The sequence below is a fragment of the Taudactylus pleione genome, unplaced genomic scaffold (assembly GCF_031769625.1).
Source record: "Taudactylus pleione unplaced genomic scaffold, aTauple2 ptg000149l, whole genome shotgun sequence".
Taxonomy (NCBI): domain Eukaryota; kingdom Metazoa; phylum Chordata; class Amphibia; order Anura; family Myobatrachidae; genus Taudactylus; species Taudactylus pleione.
The window spans coordinates 6,319,026-6,336,042 of NW_028284551.1; the positions used below are offsets into that span (position 1 = coordinate 6,319,026).

Genomic DNA, 17,017 nt, shown 5'->3' on the forward strand with positions numbered 1-17,017 from the left:
CAGCCTGAAGTCTGGAACGCATAGACATCACCAGACGCTGGGTTTCATCCCTGGTGATGCTCTGCCAGGCCTCTACTGCAAATGTCTTCAGTTACTGCTTGTACTTGGGGCATTTTCCCTTCAGTTTTGTCTTCATCAAGTGAAATGCATGCTCAATCGGATTCAGGTCAGGGGATTGACTTGGCCATTGCATAACATTACACTTTTTAGCCTTAAAAAACTCTTTGGTTGCTTTTGCAGTATGCTTCGGGTCATTGTCCATCTGCACTGTGAAGCGCCGTCCAATGAGTTCTGAAGCATTTGACTGAATATGAGCATATAATATTGCCCAAAACACTACAGAATTCATTCTGCTGCTTTTGTCAGCAGTCACATCATCAATAAATACAAGGGAACCAGTTCCATTGGCAGCCATACATGCCCACGCCATGACACTACCACCACCATGCTTCACTGATGAGGTGGTATGTTTTGGATCATGAGCAGTTCCTTTCCTTCTCCATACTCTTCTCTTCCCATCACTCTGGTACAAGTTGAGCTTTGTCTCATCTGTCCATAGGATGTTGTTCCAGAACTGTAATGGCTTTTTTAGATGTTGTTTGGCAAACTCGAATCTGGTCTTCCTGTTTTTGTGGCTCACCATTGGTTTGCATCTTGTGGTGAACCCTCTATATTCACTCTTGTGAAGTCTTCTCTTAATTGTTGACTTTGACACATATACATCTACCTCCTGGAGAGTGTTCTTGATTTTTACCAACTGTTGTGAAGGGTTTTTTCTTCAGCAGGGAAATAATTCTTCTGTCATCCACCACAGTTGTTTTCCTTGGTCTTCCTGGTCTTTTGGTGTTGCTGAGCTCTCCAGTGTGTTCTTTCTTTTTAAGAATGTTCCAAACCGTTGATTTGGCCACCAACGTTCTTCTGGACCGAAACCTTTCCAGTCCAACAAATACTGAAGATGACCTCTGCGCAGACGAGAGTCCAAGATCTGGGCGACTTCAAACTCAACTCCTCTCTCCGTCTGGACTCGAGGAGAAGCAGGTAGAGCATTATGGAACTTATTCAGGACTAGGGGCTTTAATAAGGAAACATGGAAGGAATTGGGAATTTTTAGGTATGGGGGTAACTGTAAACGGTAGGCCACTGGATTAATGACTTCTTTTATGGTGAAGGGACCGATGAAGCAGGGTGCGAATTTCATAGACGGAACTCTTAGACGAAGGTACCGAGTAGACAACCAGACCTGGTTTCCTACTTGCATGCGTGGAACTATTCTACGCTTCCTATCGGCCTGGGTCTTATAGCGAGAGGATGCCTTCAACAAATCAGACCGTACTTGAGTCCAGATGGCAGCAAAATTCCGCACCGTGTCCTCCACGGCCGGAACATCGAAAACAGGCAGGCTTCGAAATTCGGGAACACGAGGATGAAGGCCATATACAACCTGAAATGGCATTTGGTTAGTTGACGAGTGGTAGGAAGCATTATGTGCAAACTCAGCCCATGGCAGCAAGGCAGCCCAATTGTCCTGGGAAAATGACATAAAAATTCTTAAGAAAGTCTCTAGATCTTGATTAACTCTCTCGGTGGAGCTGTTGCTTTGCGGATGGTAGGCCGTGGAAAAGTTTAACTTCACTTGAAGAACAGAACACAAAGCCCTCCAGAATTTTGCAGTAAATTGCACACCACGGTCAGAGACAATTTCAGCAGGAAGGCCATGTAGACGAAATATGTGTTGGACAAACAACTGTGCCAGGTCAGGTATATAGTGGACCATCTTAGAAAATCGGTATATAGTGGACCATCTTAGAAAATCGGTCTATTACAACCCAGATAGTGTTGAAACCTTGAGAGACTGGCAGGTCTGTGATGAACTCCATGGAGAGATGCGTCCATGGACGTGATGGAGTAGGTAATGGAAGCAATTCCCCAGCTGGAGCTTGTTGTGATGATTTATGCTGGGCACAGGAGGAGCAGGAAGAGATGAACTCCATTATATCTGCCTTCATAGAAGGCCACCAATAGTGTCTTTTCAGGAACTCCAAGGTCTTCCGAGTGCCTGAGTGCCCTGCGAAGCGAGAGGAATGTGCCCAAGTGAGAAGCTGCTTCCTTAATTCCGGGGCCACAAATTATTTTCCCGTAGGAGGCTGAACTTGTAATGCGGCAAAAACTCTTGATTCCAAGACAGGGGTATTGCTTTGATTTTCAGATTGATCATCACAGAGGAAAGATCTCGATAGGGTATCAGCCTTCTGATTAAGTGCTCCAGACCGGAAGGTCAGGGTGAACTGAAATCTGGCAAAGAATATTGCCCAGCGGGTCAAACGAGGACTCACACATTGGAGGTTTTTGAGAAATAGGAGATTTCTATGGTCCGTAAATACAGTAAATGGAAACTTGGCGCCTTCTAGCAAATATCTCCATTCCTTCAACGCCAACTTTACAGCTAGTAGTTCTTGCTCACCTATGGCGTAGTTCCTTTCGGCAGGTGAGAATTTTTTAGAAAAGAACCCACACGGATGGACTCGGTTGTCCTCATAACGTTGAGACAAGACTGCTCCCACAGCTTCAGATGATGCGTCCACTTCCAACAAAAAAGGCCTGTCCAGATCTGGTTGTTGAAGAACTGGTGCTGAGATAAAGGCCTGTTTTAGAAGATGAAAGGCAGACTCTGCCTCAGGTGACCATTGGGCAGGATTAGCACCTTTGCGGGTCAAGGCTGTAATGGGAGCCAGCAGTGTAGAAAATCCCTTAATGAAGCGTCTATAATAATTGGCGAAGCCCAACAATCTCTGGATGGCCTTCAGTGTCTGAGGTCGGGTCCAATCCAGAATTGCTTGTACCTTCTTGGGGTCCATTTCTAAACTGGAGCCAGATATTACATAGCCGAGAAAAGGTACACTGGGCACTCCAAAGACGCACTTCTCCAGTTTGCAGTAAAGGTGGTTTTCTCTCAAACGGGTCAGAACTTCTTTAACATGTTCTTGATGTTTAGCCACAGAGGGTGAAAAAATCAGTGTGTCATCCAGATAGACAACAACCGAAACATATAACAGATCCCGGAAAATCTCATTACCGAAACACTGAAAGACAGCAGGGGCGTTACACAATCCAAAAGGCATTACTAAATACTCGAAATGTCCATCTCTGGTATTAAAAGCGGTCTTCCATTCTTCGCCGGCTCAGATACGAATGAGGTTGTAAGCCCCTCTCAGATCTAATTTAGAAAAAATGACAGAGCCCTTGACCCTATCAAACAACTCAGTAATCCGGGGAAGAGGGTATCGATTCTTTATAGTAATGTCATTAAGGCCTCAATAATCGATACATGGTCTTAGACCACCGTCCTTCTTGCCAACGAAGAAAAACCCAGCTCCGGCAGCTGAAGTAGAAGGGCGAATGAACCCCTTTGCCAGGTTGTCCCGGATGTACTCGGTCATGGCTTGAGTCTCAGGCAAGGACAGCGGATAGGTACGACCACGAGGTGGTATCTTATCAGGTATCAATTCAATTGGACAGTCCCATTCCCTATGAGGGGGTAAGATATTTGCTTGTTGCTCAGAGAACACATCGGCGAACATCTGATATTCCTTGGGAATGGCAGAAGAAACTAATGGAACTGTCTTTCTCACAGGTCGAATTTTTGGAAGACAGGATTTCTGACAGTCCATACCCCATGACAGAATCTGCATAGAACTCCAATCAATCCTGGGATTATGTTGACGTAGCCAGGGTAGACCAAGAACCACTTCTTGAGAGGCCTCTGATATCACCAGGAATTTTAAGGACTCAGAATGAAGTGCTCCAATTCGGACCAATACTGGTTGAGTCTCTTTGGTGACTATCCCGTTAGTTAGAGGGCGTCCGTCTATAGAGGTCAGAGAGATGGCATGGTTGAGAGACAAACAAGGAATCTGAAATTTATCTATGAAACTAGACGTTATGAAATTTCCGGCTGCTCCTGAGTCAAGTAGAGCAGTAGCAAAGACAGGTTTGGGTTTAAGATCAAAGGCTAGGGTAATCGTGAAATCTTTAATTTTTGGAGACGGGTTCATAACTCCTAACTTGATGTCTCCAGTTAGGATTTGGCATTTCCCGGTTTACGGGGGCAGGAGATCAGCAGGTGACCGGACTCTCCGCAGTACAGACAGAGGTTCTTTTGCATTGTTCTCTGACGTTCTTCTTTGGAGAGGTGTGTATGATTCACCTGCATAGGCTCCTCTTCAGTAGGAGAAGGAATGGATCGGGTAGAAATGGAGGGGGTAAATGACCTTTGCCGGTCAGTTCTTTTTTTTTTCAGCCTGACGTTCCCTGAAGCGTAGGTCAACTTTGATACACAATGAAATCATGTCGTTCAGTTTAGTAGGAAGCTCTCGAGTGACAAGATCATCCTTTAGTCGGTCTGACAACCCATGCCAGAAGGCCGAGGTGAGGGCTTCCTCATTCCATTTGAGCTTTGATGCTAAAATTTGAAATTGCACGGCATATTGACTGACAGGACGGACCCCTTGTCTCAGTGTCATGATGTTTGATGATGCTGATACAGTACGCCCAGGTTCATCGAAAATCCTCCTGAAGGATGACACAAAGCCTGCATAATTATCCAGCAGCGGATCTGAGCGCTCCCAGAGTGGGGAAGCCCATTCCAAGGCCTGGCCGGATAACAGAGAGATTATATAAGCCACTTTAGTTCTTGCAGTTAGAAAGTTGTCAGGCTGCAGGGTAAAATGTATGTCACACTGATTTAGGAATCCTCGGCAGAGTTTAGGATTGCCGTCAAATTTACTTGGTAAAGGAAGATGTAAGCGGGGAGATGATCTGCCTCCTGTATTCCCAGACGCTGATGCGGATGTAGATGCTGGTACTTCAGGGGTAGAAAAGGAAGTTTGCAAACTATCCTGTCGCTTGGACATCTCTTGCAGAAATTGAGCCATCTGATGCTGCATGTTTTCCAGATTTTCTAAACGACCAGAAATGCACCGGAACAAATCCACTCCTGTCTCCTGATCCGTGGCCGGCTCCATGGGGCCAGTGCAAACTGTTATGTTCTGGGTTGTTTGTGGACCCGGTGTGGTAGCAGGAGCAATCACAGAAGCAGATTTGAAAATAAAACTAGGATTTTTAATAAGTGCTTGAGTAGACATATCATGTGGCAGTAAATAAAAGTCCAGGAATATATAAATGTGCACAAGAGTTCTGTGGTGGGAGCAAAAGGGTTAATGTCCAAGTAGAAACAATTGGAGCTGTCCAGGTGTGCATGTAGTGAAACTGGAAATATACACAGGTGCCCCAGCCTCGGGGATGTGCTGCTAATAATGCTTACGGTAGCTGCAATATAAATATCTCATCAATGATCCTCCTGCCCTTCCCAGCACATCCTAACCCCCCCCCCCCCTAACCCAAGTACTAACAGTCGGGATGTCAGCGCCGGGATTCTGAAAGGTGTTGGAATTCCGGCACTGGCATTCTATGCATCGGTATCCCGACTGTTGGGATTATAACTCCATCCTGTCGCACACAGATATACAAGTCACATAGCAAATTAATCAGCGCAGTCTCCTGGAGCGTCCTAGTCACATCATATTGTGAATAAGATATTGGAGTCTATGGGGAAAGCGCTTATTAGCTGAAATCTGGGGGCTAGGCTCTCAGCCATAAATTTCTATAGGAAATACAGTGAATCCGCTTTCATTCGGGTGTTGCTGTACTTTAAGTACAGCATTATTGTTCATGGGCACGGGTAAATAGTTTTTTTTATTTTGCAAAGTCCTGGGATGTATACATGGAGAAGAGGACCGACCAGTGCCTAGGATGCCTATTGGAGAAGGGGCCGACCAGCGCAAGGGACAAGGTAAGTATGTAATGTGAGTAAATGTGTTATGTTCTGGGTTGTTTGTGGACTCGGGGTGGTAGCAGGAGCAATCACAGAAGCAGATTTGAAAATAAAACTAGGATTTTTAATAAGTGCTTGAGTAGACATATAATGTGGCAGTAAATAAAAGTCCAGGAATATATAAATGTGCACAAGAGTTCTGTGGTGGGAGCAAAAGGGTTAATGTCCAAGTAGAAACAATTGGAGCTGTCCAGGTGTGCAGGTAGTGAAACTGAAAATAATCAAGCCAGGTTTGCAGGTAGTGAACTGAAAATAATCAAGCCAGGTTTGCAGGTAGTGAACTGAAGCGCAGGATGTCAGCAGGCTCAGGCACTCAGGTATGGGCAAGGGTGATGGAGGAAGCGGGGTAGTCCAGTGGGAGCTAGGAGCTGACAGGCAGACTGGCAGACAGCGAATTCACAGGAACAGGAAAGCACAGAGAACTCCCTCTCAGCTAGGTTGAGATACACGTTACACTGGCAAAGAAGGAAGGCACTGACCCCTCCTAAATACCCCATGCCGTGCTGTTACTGGCCGGAGGGAACATGTGACTCACCAGGATTGGCCAGCCGCATCACATGGCCAGAAGGCAAGATGGCGGCGCCCATGCCAAACGGAATGGAGACGCCGCCAGGCCTCACCAGCGCAGAGTGACAACAGGGCCGCACAACAACGTGCGCAGCCAAAGCCCCCCGCCAGACACCACCTCCGCCACCAAACAGCCCGCGCCACAACGACCTCACAGGTAACACCCGCCTAGCGCCGTGCTGAAATACCCTGGCCGTGACAAAATGAATGAGTGCATGTGTAATAAAATAATCCAAATTGTGTGTGTATGTCATGTCTTTATTTTAATATTGCTTTTACAGCAGGACTACAGGCACCATTGGGCCCTTAATGCGGTACTTGCTGTTCTATAAGTACCGGCATGTGGGGAAGGCTTGCTGTAACCTGTAGTCCACCTGTAAAATACAATATTAGTTTAAATCTAATCTTTAACCGTATCAACCCTGCATCCAGACCAGGGATGCAGGGGATAACCCCGGGCTTCAGCCGGGCCTGAGTTACACTGGTTACTTTATTCCCGCCTCCCCAGAAATCCCTGGCCTGGGCTGACTAGTTGTGCTTTTGGCCGGGCCGGGAGACCATGAGAAACACCCTGGCTGTGACATTACCCCGCCCCTACTAGTAAGAACCTGGTGCTAGTTGATGGAATTTTTTTCCCCGTATTTCCTCAACCAGAACCTGCTCTGGAGCCTGGTCATGGTTAATTGAAATACGGGGGGATCCCATGCCGTTTTTCCCCCATATTTCCTGAACCAAGAACGGCTCAAAAAACCCAGTGCTGGTTATGCTTACGAGGGGGAACCCCATGCCTTTTTTGTTCTTATTTGTACACTTTTTTTTTTTTTTTTACACTATACACTTTTTTTTACACTATACATAAGCCTGCACAGATCTCACTCCTCTGTGCAGGCTGCATGTTCGGGTGTGTTTGGCTGCGGTCAGACACAGGGAACATGAAGAGAAAACATGATCTCGTACACTATCGGAAACCACAATTCGGCAAAACTCGACCGTTGGTAAATTTGAGTGCTTCAGCTGACAAAACTCTCCCGTGTCCCTGTGATAATGAACGAGTTTAAACTGGCCAGACACAATTCTTAGTAAACTTACTGTTTTGCTCCTGAGCAATGCTTCCCTAGGCAAATAATGATAATAATTCTTAATGTGTATAGCTCTTTTCTCTCAATTACTGAAAGCACTTCATATGCTAACTGTAGTTTGACGATATGGTTGATATTTTTATTATTGATTTGTATTGTGTCACAGTGCTCCACAACATGGGGCACTGGAGGAAACAAACCAAAAGTACATTGACATAATACAATGTATCCCCTCTAGAATTTAAGCTCTAGCGTGAAAAGCCCTTTACATCCTGTAATTTGTGCGCTGAAATTAATGCTCAGTATTTAAGTTTGTATCAACCTATTTTCAGAATTTAGTGTAATAAACTTGGTTCTCAAGTACCGTTTGTACAGTTTTTCTTAGCATCTCTTAAGTAATTAACCTGATTCTGAGTTGGGGTTGTTATGCCGTAGTGACAGCAGACTGGCTGGGGTACTAGAATTAAATCATATTTTATCTTATTGTGTTTACTTTCATTTGTTCAGCATAAAATGTCTCAATTGACAGATGAGGATTGCATGATTAGAATTTCCTTTAGGAAATAATATTGGGCTGGTAATATGCATTATAGAGCTGTGAATTTTGAATTCACAGAATGGGTGGTAAATTAATCTTGTTAGTCTTGTGGGAGCAGCTGAGTTTTTGAGAGCACATTATTTCACAATCTCCACGTATCTCATAAGCCCCAGCCTGGCATAACTAGAGCAATGCTATAAATGTCTTAGGAGTCTATTTATTAATATGTGGTAATGAGGCTGAGGTTTTGTTTTTTTCTGTCCCGCGGATAAGAAAGATTTTATTTGTTTTTTCTTTTTTATCACTGCAATTTATAAATAACATTACTATTGGCACAGCTGAGCCATAGTCAGCTGCCCAAGCAATAGTGTTCCGTAGCAGTAAGGATTAGCTTACCGCTTCCCCGGGCCATATATTGGGCAATATACTGTATGCATTTGTTACCTGACTAGATAACAATTGCTTTCTTTGTAAATAATTTAGATTCTAAAACCACTGAACACAGAAAAAATTGCTTCATTCAAAGAATAACACATTTCTTCAGTGGTTTTCTGTATCGTCACCAATGTTTTCACTGGCACTTTGCCCTATGATAAATGTCCTTTAAGTGAAGAAAAAAATTAAGATAAGTTACTTTACCTCTAAAATAGTAATTAATTCAATATTCAATGTTGTTATTATTTAATAATAATATCATCATCATCTTTCCAAGGAGCATACAGGTCAGATTTTTTTCCATAAGAGGTGCAGGTATTCATTTCCAGAAGGATACGTAAGAGCTCTGAGAAGCCTGTCAGTGTGATTGTTTGGTACAATCCCTTAACACCCAAATCTTTTTGGCCAACATAGATGCACACATTATGGACAAGACTGTACAGTTGTTCTGCTCAGCCAGTGACCCCACATACACATAGATGTGATCACTTGATAAAACAAATACAATCCCAGTTCAATTGGGAACATAGAATTATTTTAACCTATATGCACATGAAAATAATGGGTAGTTTGGTGAGAAACGTACATAAGTTGAACATGTGGGCAGGTTCGTGACCAGCATTGACCGGTAACTAGGCACTCTCCATTGATAGACACATACTGAATTGAGGCCTATAAGCATTGGTTGTAATAAACATTAAACAAATGTGTGATGACATTTAGTTAGATTGTTTTGTGTAAGTTCTAACTTTCCTTTCTTTTTGTTGCAGGTTTTGCTATAAACCAATTACAGCAGATAAGAATGCGAAAGACACTGAGGTCGAATTCCAGATTAGAGTAAAAGGTTTGTTTCAGTTATCCACATAATATACATAATAATATAACAAAACTGACTATTAGCAAAATGAAAATACATTTCTCTCGTTGGTGTTATGATTCAGAAAACCTTTTGGCAACAGTAAAAAGATTACTCATGTTAAGCATGTGCTAATAACAAGTACAGTACATAGATGGGGTACATTTCAGTGTCATTCAGCGATAAGTAGAGACCAATACAGTGCAGAGTCAGAGGGGGGCAATTCAATAGTTTTTTAGGCGGCTATTTTTTGGGGGGGAGGGGTCCGACTGAGCAATTCAGTTGTTGCTCCATTCTGATGCGATCGCCACCGGCATTTCTGCTCTCACCTTTAGAAGAGTGTGAGCAAAAATGTGCAATAAGCCCATGGTTAGGACCCCAAACAACAGCTTAGGCGCCCTAACCAGGACTTTAAACGGGTTTAGCCGTTTTACGCGGCTAAACTGGGCATGAAGACTGCGATACTTAATGGACGCCAAGAGCAATTGTATTGCAACACTGAGCGCCCATTAATTATCACCATCCACAAAACAATTTAATCACCCCCCGAGAGTGGAGGAAACCCTTGCCTTCACCCAGGGCCAGATTAAGAGCCACGTGGGTCTGGGGAGAAGCTGAGGGGATTTGACCGGTGCCATGTGTGTGTGTAGAACACTATACAATCGTTTGCAATGTCTCTCTAAATACATAAAAGTAGAAAAAATTTAATTAAATACAATTTTAATACTTCTAATTTATGGCTGATCAGCTGTTGACTAGTCGTCCTCACGCTGTCATGATAATGGGCCTATTTTTACATGGAGGCCAGGGGGTCTAGTCCCATCTATCCCATTGTTAATCTGGCCTTGCCTTACCAAGTAGTTCAAGCTAAAAAAAAAGTCACTATTTCAAGCAACAAATATGTATTTGTTAAATGACTATCTTTTATTATTATTTCTATGGCACCAGCATATATTGGAATGCGTATGCACAATAATAAAACCACAATTGGGTATTCACAGATAGATACAGTATGGTAAATTGGGTCTAACAATGTTTGCTGCCTCTTATTATGTAGTCTATGGTAGGCTTGGATTGGGAGAGGGGTAGGCGGCATGGAGTAGAGGGGGGGGGGGTTTGCGATGAACGGGGGGAGAGCTGTCATTGTAAAGCACCAGGCAGTGAATCCTGAGGCTTCCTGTTGCTGAATGGGGTCCTACAGCGCAGTGCGTTGTGGGAGATCAAACAGGAAGTATTTGATCTGAGGACTGTCTATCACGGGGGGGCCATGGAGAGGGACAAATGGAGAGACATGGGGGGGAAAGAGAGAGACATGGAGCGAGCAATGGGAGAGAGACAGAGGGGGCAATGGATAAGAATAACAGTTTTCTTTTCGTATTTTGCTCTTTTTTAAATACATATTATAGTATTTTGACCCATCTACTTAAAAAACAGGACTGCTTGGTAATGATACTGTAGCTCTTTCACATCGCAAATGCCGGGTCGCACCCAGGATTTGTACACTCATCCATACTGGGTGTGACGCGGCTGAGACCCCTTTCAGACTGGCTGCTTTCACTGCTGAGCCGGCGCTTGGAGATGAGTTCATCAAAAAAATGAACCTTTTTCATGTATTTTTCAAATGTTAATATTAAGGGAATGTACATATAAAATGATGTGTATATAATATGTGTATAGCAGTGTATATAGTTTTTGTGATGATACTGTACCTTGCAGAACTCACCATTCCGTACCGTTAACGAATATTTTTAATGTTCTTCTTCATATTCCTTTTATCTCCCAGAGATCTCTTGTCAGTCTTGTAGGCAAATTTGAGAAGGTAAAGCCAATATTTGAAACTACTATACATATCAAAGGCTATGTATTACTGAGCTGCATAAAATGCATGAAATGCTACTCCACAGCTTTGCAGCAGGATGCCGTGCTACGGGGGAGTTGCTTCTCTTACTTAGCTGATCTGACAGCTCTGCTACAGACTTGTACTACAATATGCACTTTGGGCCTGATTCAACAAGGAACGCGCGCTAGCAGACGCACGCACCCGGCCGCTGCGAGGATATGCTAATCAATGCATATGCCCGGAGACAGCAGCATAAGATGCAGACGCCCAGGGGGGCGTGGCCTGGTTGCCGAGCAGAGTGGTCGCGTGTGCTTTGGAGCTCCACTGGATTACTCTTAAAATACATTGCTATTGTAGCGGGAGCTGAATCGGTGGACCCACTGAGCCACCCTTACCCTCCGCTACCTTGTTGAGTGCCTTGGTGGGCGCTGGGAGCTGTGTCTGGCTTTTGCGACATCGCGTCCTACTAGACCTCCCGAAGCCGGGGACTAAATTTTGAGGCCGGGCGGACCGGCGGTGATCGGCGGACGTCATCGCGGCCTCCTTGCATCCCCTTGCACCCTGCTGGGGGTGTTGGGGCCTGCGGAGGGGTACTCTAAACACCAGGAGACCCTTTGGAATAAACGCGGCCTGAGCCGCGGGTCGCTGGAGCCGCCATCTTGTGTAGGAGCCTACACTCCGGATTAAGCTGTGCACCCTGCACAATAGCCTGGCCATCCTCTCCTGGCTGTGCTTCCTCCGGCGTCCTTGCTGTCGCACCCTGCCGGGAGCTGGTGCCTTTTCCGCCTACCCAACAGACCCCAGGTAGCTATCGCTGTTCGCCACCTGCTACATCGCGACGCTGTTTGGACTGTAGAGACATATTTCTATTGTCTGGAGCTCTGGAACCTGAGACGCGCCAGAGGCCGCGACCTGGATTTGAAGACGCTGCCTGCCGGGACCGGCACGGCATCGCGGACCCCCGAGGTGAGCCCTCTTGATAACTCCACAACCCCACTGGCCCCTTGGCCCTTGATGGACTGTGTCCCCTCTGCTAATAACCCATAGCCGCCGGGGGACCAGTGGACCAGTGGATCTTACTGGTGTGGGCGCTGCTGCGGCGTGTCTCCTCTCCCTCTGCTGACTCACCCACTGTCTAGTGTAGTGGCTCCTATGTCGGGAGGAGTCCCTCGGAGGGAAGACCCAATTAATTAAATTAATTAAGCAGAGAAAGGAATACGCTTTTAACCCCTGCTAGTGAAGAGGGTTGTGTCTGCTATATCTGCTGCCTAGCTGACTCACCCAGCAAACTTGTGAAATTGCAGTAAAATAAAAGGTGTCTCTGCCTCCTCTGCCTTACCTTACAGTTCAAGAGATGTCTGATTAGTTATGGCCTGATTCTAGGCTCAATGGGCCCTTCTCCTTGATCTCTGCTGTGGATCCGTGTCTCATTTATATCTATCATTACGGATTTTATTGATTTACGTTAGCAATTTTATTTTGCCAATCTGTCTCCAAAGTCTCTAAGTATCTAGTGCAATGTCTCATAAAAATAAGAAATCGGCGGCAGCAACGACCCCGAGTATTTTCAATACCAAACTTAGAGCACCTACTCAATCTATTGATCATTCAACCTCCCCACAGTCAGCCTCATCTTTTAAGGTGACCTTCCAACAAAGGCTGTAGATGACTTTAAGTCCGATCTCACTGCTCTGGGTACCTGAACAGATGCGCTTGAGTCCAAAACGGACGATCTTTGTCGCTATCAGTCTGTAGTGGACAGGGAGCTCACCCTATTAAGGACCGAGATCAATGATATTAAAGAGAAATAGGAAGATCTAGAGAACAGATCTCGGAGAAACAATCTAAGAATTAGAAATGTACCGGTGACAATTTTACCTCCTTCTCTACCATCCTTCTTGAGGGAACTTTTCCAACATATACTCCCTGACCTTACGGAAAGTGATTTACTCCTAGACAGAGCTCACAGAGCCTTACGAGCCAAACTGTCCCCTGGTCAAAACCCAAGAGATATTGTAACGAGACTGCACTACTTTCACACCAAAGAGAAAATTGTTACTGCCACAAGGGATACTCCCTTTATTGATTTCAAAGACATTCAGATACAAATTTTTCAAGACCTTGCCCGTCGACAATCCAGAAACGCAGAGACCTTCAACCAATCACCAAATTATTAAGACAACATAACATCAAATACCGTTGGAACTTTCCTTTTCAATTACAGGTCTTTGCTAATAACACAACTCATTTGGCTAAAACAGTGGAGGAAGGCCAAAACATTTTGGAAACTTTAGAAATACTTCCAGACCCCATCACTATCTCTGCTTCTAAAGCCCCCACTAAGCCTCAACAATCTGGGCCACCCTCAGCAGAATGGTCTACAGTTAATGGTCGTCGTAATGGACGCTCACACCCGCCGTGAGGCTAAATAGTTCAGATTGATTAATATAACTGGAATATTGTCTTTTTCTAGTTTTCATACTTGAAAGTGTGTTGCCTTTTACAATGTATTCAATATGGTTCTTCTATTCCGTACAGATTTAATGGTATAGTTTCAGTCCTCTAGCGGACTGACTTTGAGTTTAAACAGAATCTATTTGTCATGGTTTAACTCCTAGATATTGTATACTAGTTTTTCTAGAATAGTATTATTGATTTTCTATTATATCTATAAAGTTTTGACATATAATGTTTATCGGGATCAACACGGATCCATTTGCATTTGTATTTCTTTTTATTTTATTTCTTTAATCTATTTTGAGATATATTATTAGCTGTTTAAGGGCCCATGGTCTTGACTGGCTTCTGACTGAAAAATTATTTTTTGCCACCACCCCCACACCCTTGTTTGTAAGTTAGCAATTTATGTAGCTTTGTCATTGTATGGACTCCTAAATGAGGTCTATTTTTTTGAGGCTTTTGGCCTTCTTAGGCCCTTTTTTTTTTTTCTATTTTTCTCCTTTTTCTTCCCTCTCTTTCTTTCTCTGTGGTAGTTTTTATTTCTCTATTTTCTCTTTTCCTCTCTTTCGAAGCCCATTCGGATTTTTCTTTTGATACTTTTATATCCAACTGTGTATTTGATTGAGCAATTGCTACACTTTTCTACATATGTCACTAAAAATTCTATCCATTAATGTTAATGGTCTAAATTCCCCTAGAAAACGTATAACAGTCTTAGGGGCTTGTAGAAAAGAGAAAGCAGACAGTTTTACTTCAAGAGACTCATTTGTCTAGTGCACATACCCAATTACGAGGTAAACGTTTTTCCCAAACTTATTTTGCTTCTACAGACTGTAAAAAACGGGGGGTAGCCACTTTGATTGGTAGCAAAGTACCGTTTGTACTTTCCAAATCTATAGCTGATCCCGAAGGTCGTTATCTTATCCTGGTAGGTACACTTCACTCTGAAACTATTTCTATTATTAACATTTACGCCCCGAATAGTGGTCAATGTGCCTTTTTCAATGACCTCTTCAGACGTATTGAGTGAGTTGCTAGAGGTCATCTCATCATTGGAGGTGATTTTAATACGGTACTTGATCCTACTTTGGATAAGTCCTCCCCCTCCCACCTTAAGAAAGCTCAAGACACCCCTCGCGCAACTCGCTCTCTGTGTAATAATATCACTAAACTGGCTCTAATAGACTCTTGGAGACTTAAAAATTCCACAGCAAGGGATTACACTCATTACTCTGGCCCGCATCAAATTTACTCTAGAATAGATATGATATTAATCTCACGTTCTCTTGCCCATATGACTGCTCGAGCTGACATTACACCATTCTCATGGACGGATCATGCTGGCACATATATAATGGTTGATCTATGTAAATCTCCTAGGAGATCAATGAAATGGCGTTTAGATGACGCCCTTCTGCTAAACCCTTCTTTTTTCAATGATATTAAATCTGCTATTGTTGATTATTTTGAGTTTAATTCCTCAGAGGAAGTTTCTTGTGGTGTAATCTGGGAAGCTCATAAGGCTACAATAAGAGGCAAGCTTATAAGTAAGGCAGCGTTTCTTAAGAAACAGTCACAGCGCGAAATCTCTTCTTTGGAAGAGGAGTTAACACAACTCTTGACGCAACATAAACTACGCCCTTCCTCTGACTTGCTTGTCAGGATAGAGTCTCTCAAAGGTCGTTTAAATACTATTCTCTCGCGCAGATCCGCATCTATACTAAAAAAATGACAACAAAAATTTTACCATAAGGCAGACTCTGTCTTGGCGAGCAAGCTTAGACAAAAGAGAGCCTCAGGGTGGATTAATAAACTCAAACTCCGTCACTCAGGTACCACTACTTAAGATTCAGAGGATATAGTGAATGAGTTCTTTGATTACTATAAAAGTCTATATAATTTACCCCATAATCCTCCTCCTATGGCTTGCTCAGACTTCTCCTCTGAATCATATTTATCTAACAACCTTCTTCCGTCCATCAACGAACAGCAGCTGTTAGAATTGAGCACTGATATCACGGATGAAGAGATTTTGACAGCCATTAAAAAACTTAAGCCTTCAGCTGCCCCAGGCCCTGACGGATTTACTCCACAGTACTACAAAAAATTTGCCAATTTATTAACCCCCTTTCTGAAAGTTTTTTTTAATAAGCTTTTAGATGGGAACTGTTTTGATGGGGCGACCTCATTGGCTAGCATCGTGGTTATTCCCAAACCGAGTCGAGACCCGGAACTCTGCACCAACTATAGACCCATTTCTTTATTGAATGTGGACATAAAAATATATGCAAAAATGTTAGCAAATAGATTAAGCCCTATTTTGCCTTCTTTAATACACCCGGATCAGGTGGGATTTATATCTGGTCGCCAAGCATCGGATAATACCCGACGGTCTATTGATCTGATCCATTCCATACACAGTCAAAGGCTCCCAGCTGCAGTTATGGGACTAGATACTGAAAAAGCATTTGACCGTATTTCTTGGCCGTTTATGTTTAGTGTTCTCAGATCGATGGGTATAGGTGGGAGATTCTACAATGGTATTGCGGCACTTTATGCCGCTCCTAGAGCATCAGTATTGGCCAATGGGGTAGCCTCGCCTGTCTTTGACATCTCTGATTGAGCCTTTGGCAGCTAAAATTAGGTCTAATCCCAACATCAAGGGTATTAAAGTAAATAATGTTGAACACAAAATTGCGTTATACGCTGACAATGTTCTCTTGACTGTCTCTGATCCGATCTTTTCCCTCCCTCATTTATTTAAAGAGATTGAAGAATATGGCAGCCACTCTGGTTATAAAATTAATGCTCAGAAAATGGAAGTTCTTGACTTCTATATCCCAGGAGACTCTAAGCATATGCTAGAATGTAATTACCCATTCCAATGGCATAGACGGCATATTAGATATTTAGGTGTAAACCTTACGAAAAATTATCATCAACTATTCCAAGCTAACTACCCCAAGCTTTTGGCGCAATTTAAGAAAGATATTGATATGTGGAGTGGCTGTTATATTTCGTGGATTGGCCGGATCAACGCAGTGAAGATGAACCTACTTCCACGCTTGATGTATCTTTTTCAAACATTACCGGTGCGGATTCCTCCATATGTATTTAAATATTTATCACATATTACCTCCCAATTTATATGATCCAAAAAACGTCCAAGGATCAGACGTGATATTTTACAGAGACGTACATCGGGAGGTGGCTTAGGTCTCCCAAATTTCAAACTTTATTACATCGCTGCCAGGCTTGCCCAATGTATTATGTGGAGCCAACCAAAATCAGAAAGAATATTGGTTTTGCTCGAATCAAATGCCATCCGAGTAGAATCGCTTTCTGCATTATT

General features: G+C 43.5%; 1 protein-coding gene across 3 annotated transcripts in view; it reads left to right on the forward strand.

Annotated features, from left to right (window-relative positions):
- MRTFB (myocardin related transcription factor B) overlaps positions 1-17,017 on the forward strand; it is a 450,704-nt gene that overhangs the window by 83,192 nt on the left and 350,495 nt on the right. For all 3 annotated transcript variants that reach the window (XM_088474235.1, XM_088474234.1, XM_088474237.1), the window contains one exon: positions 9,280-9,353. The gene's annotated coding sequence lies outside the window, so the exon portion shown is untranslated. The remainder of the gene's footprint in view (positions 1-9,279; positions 9,354-17,017) is intronic.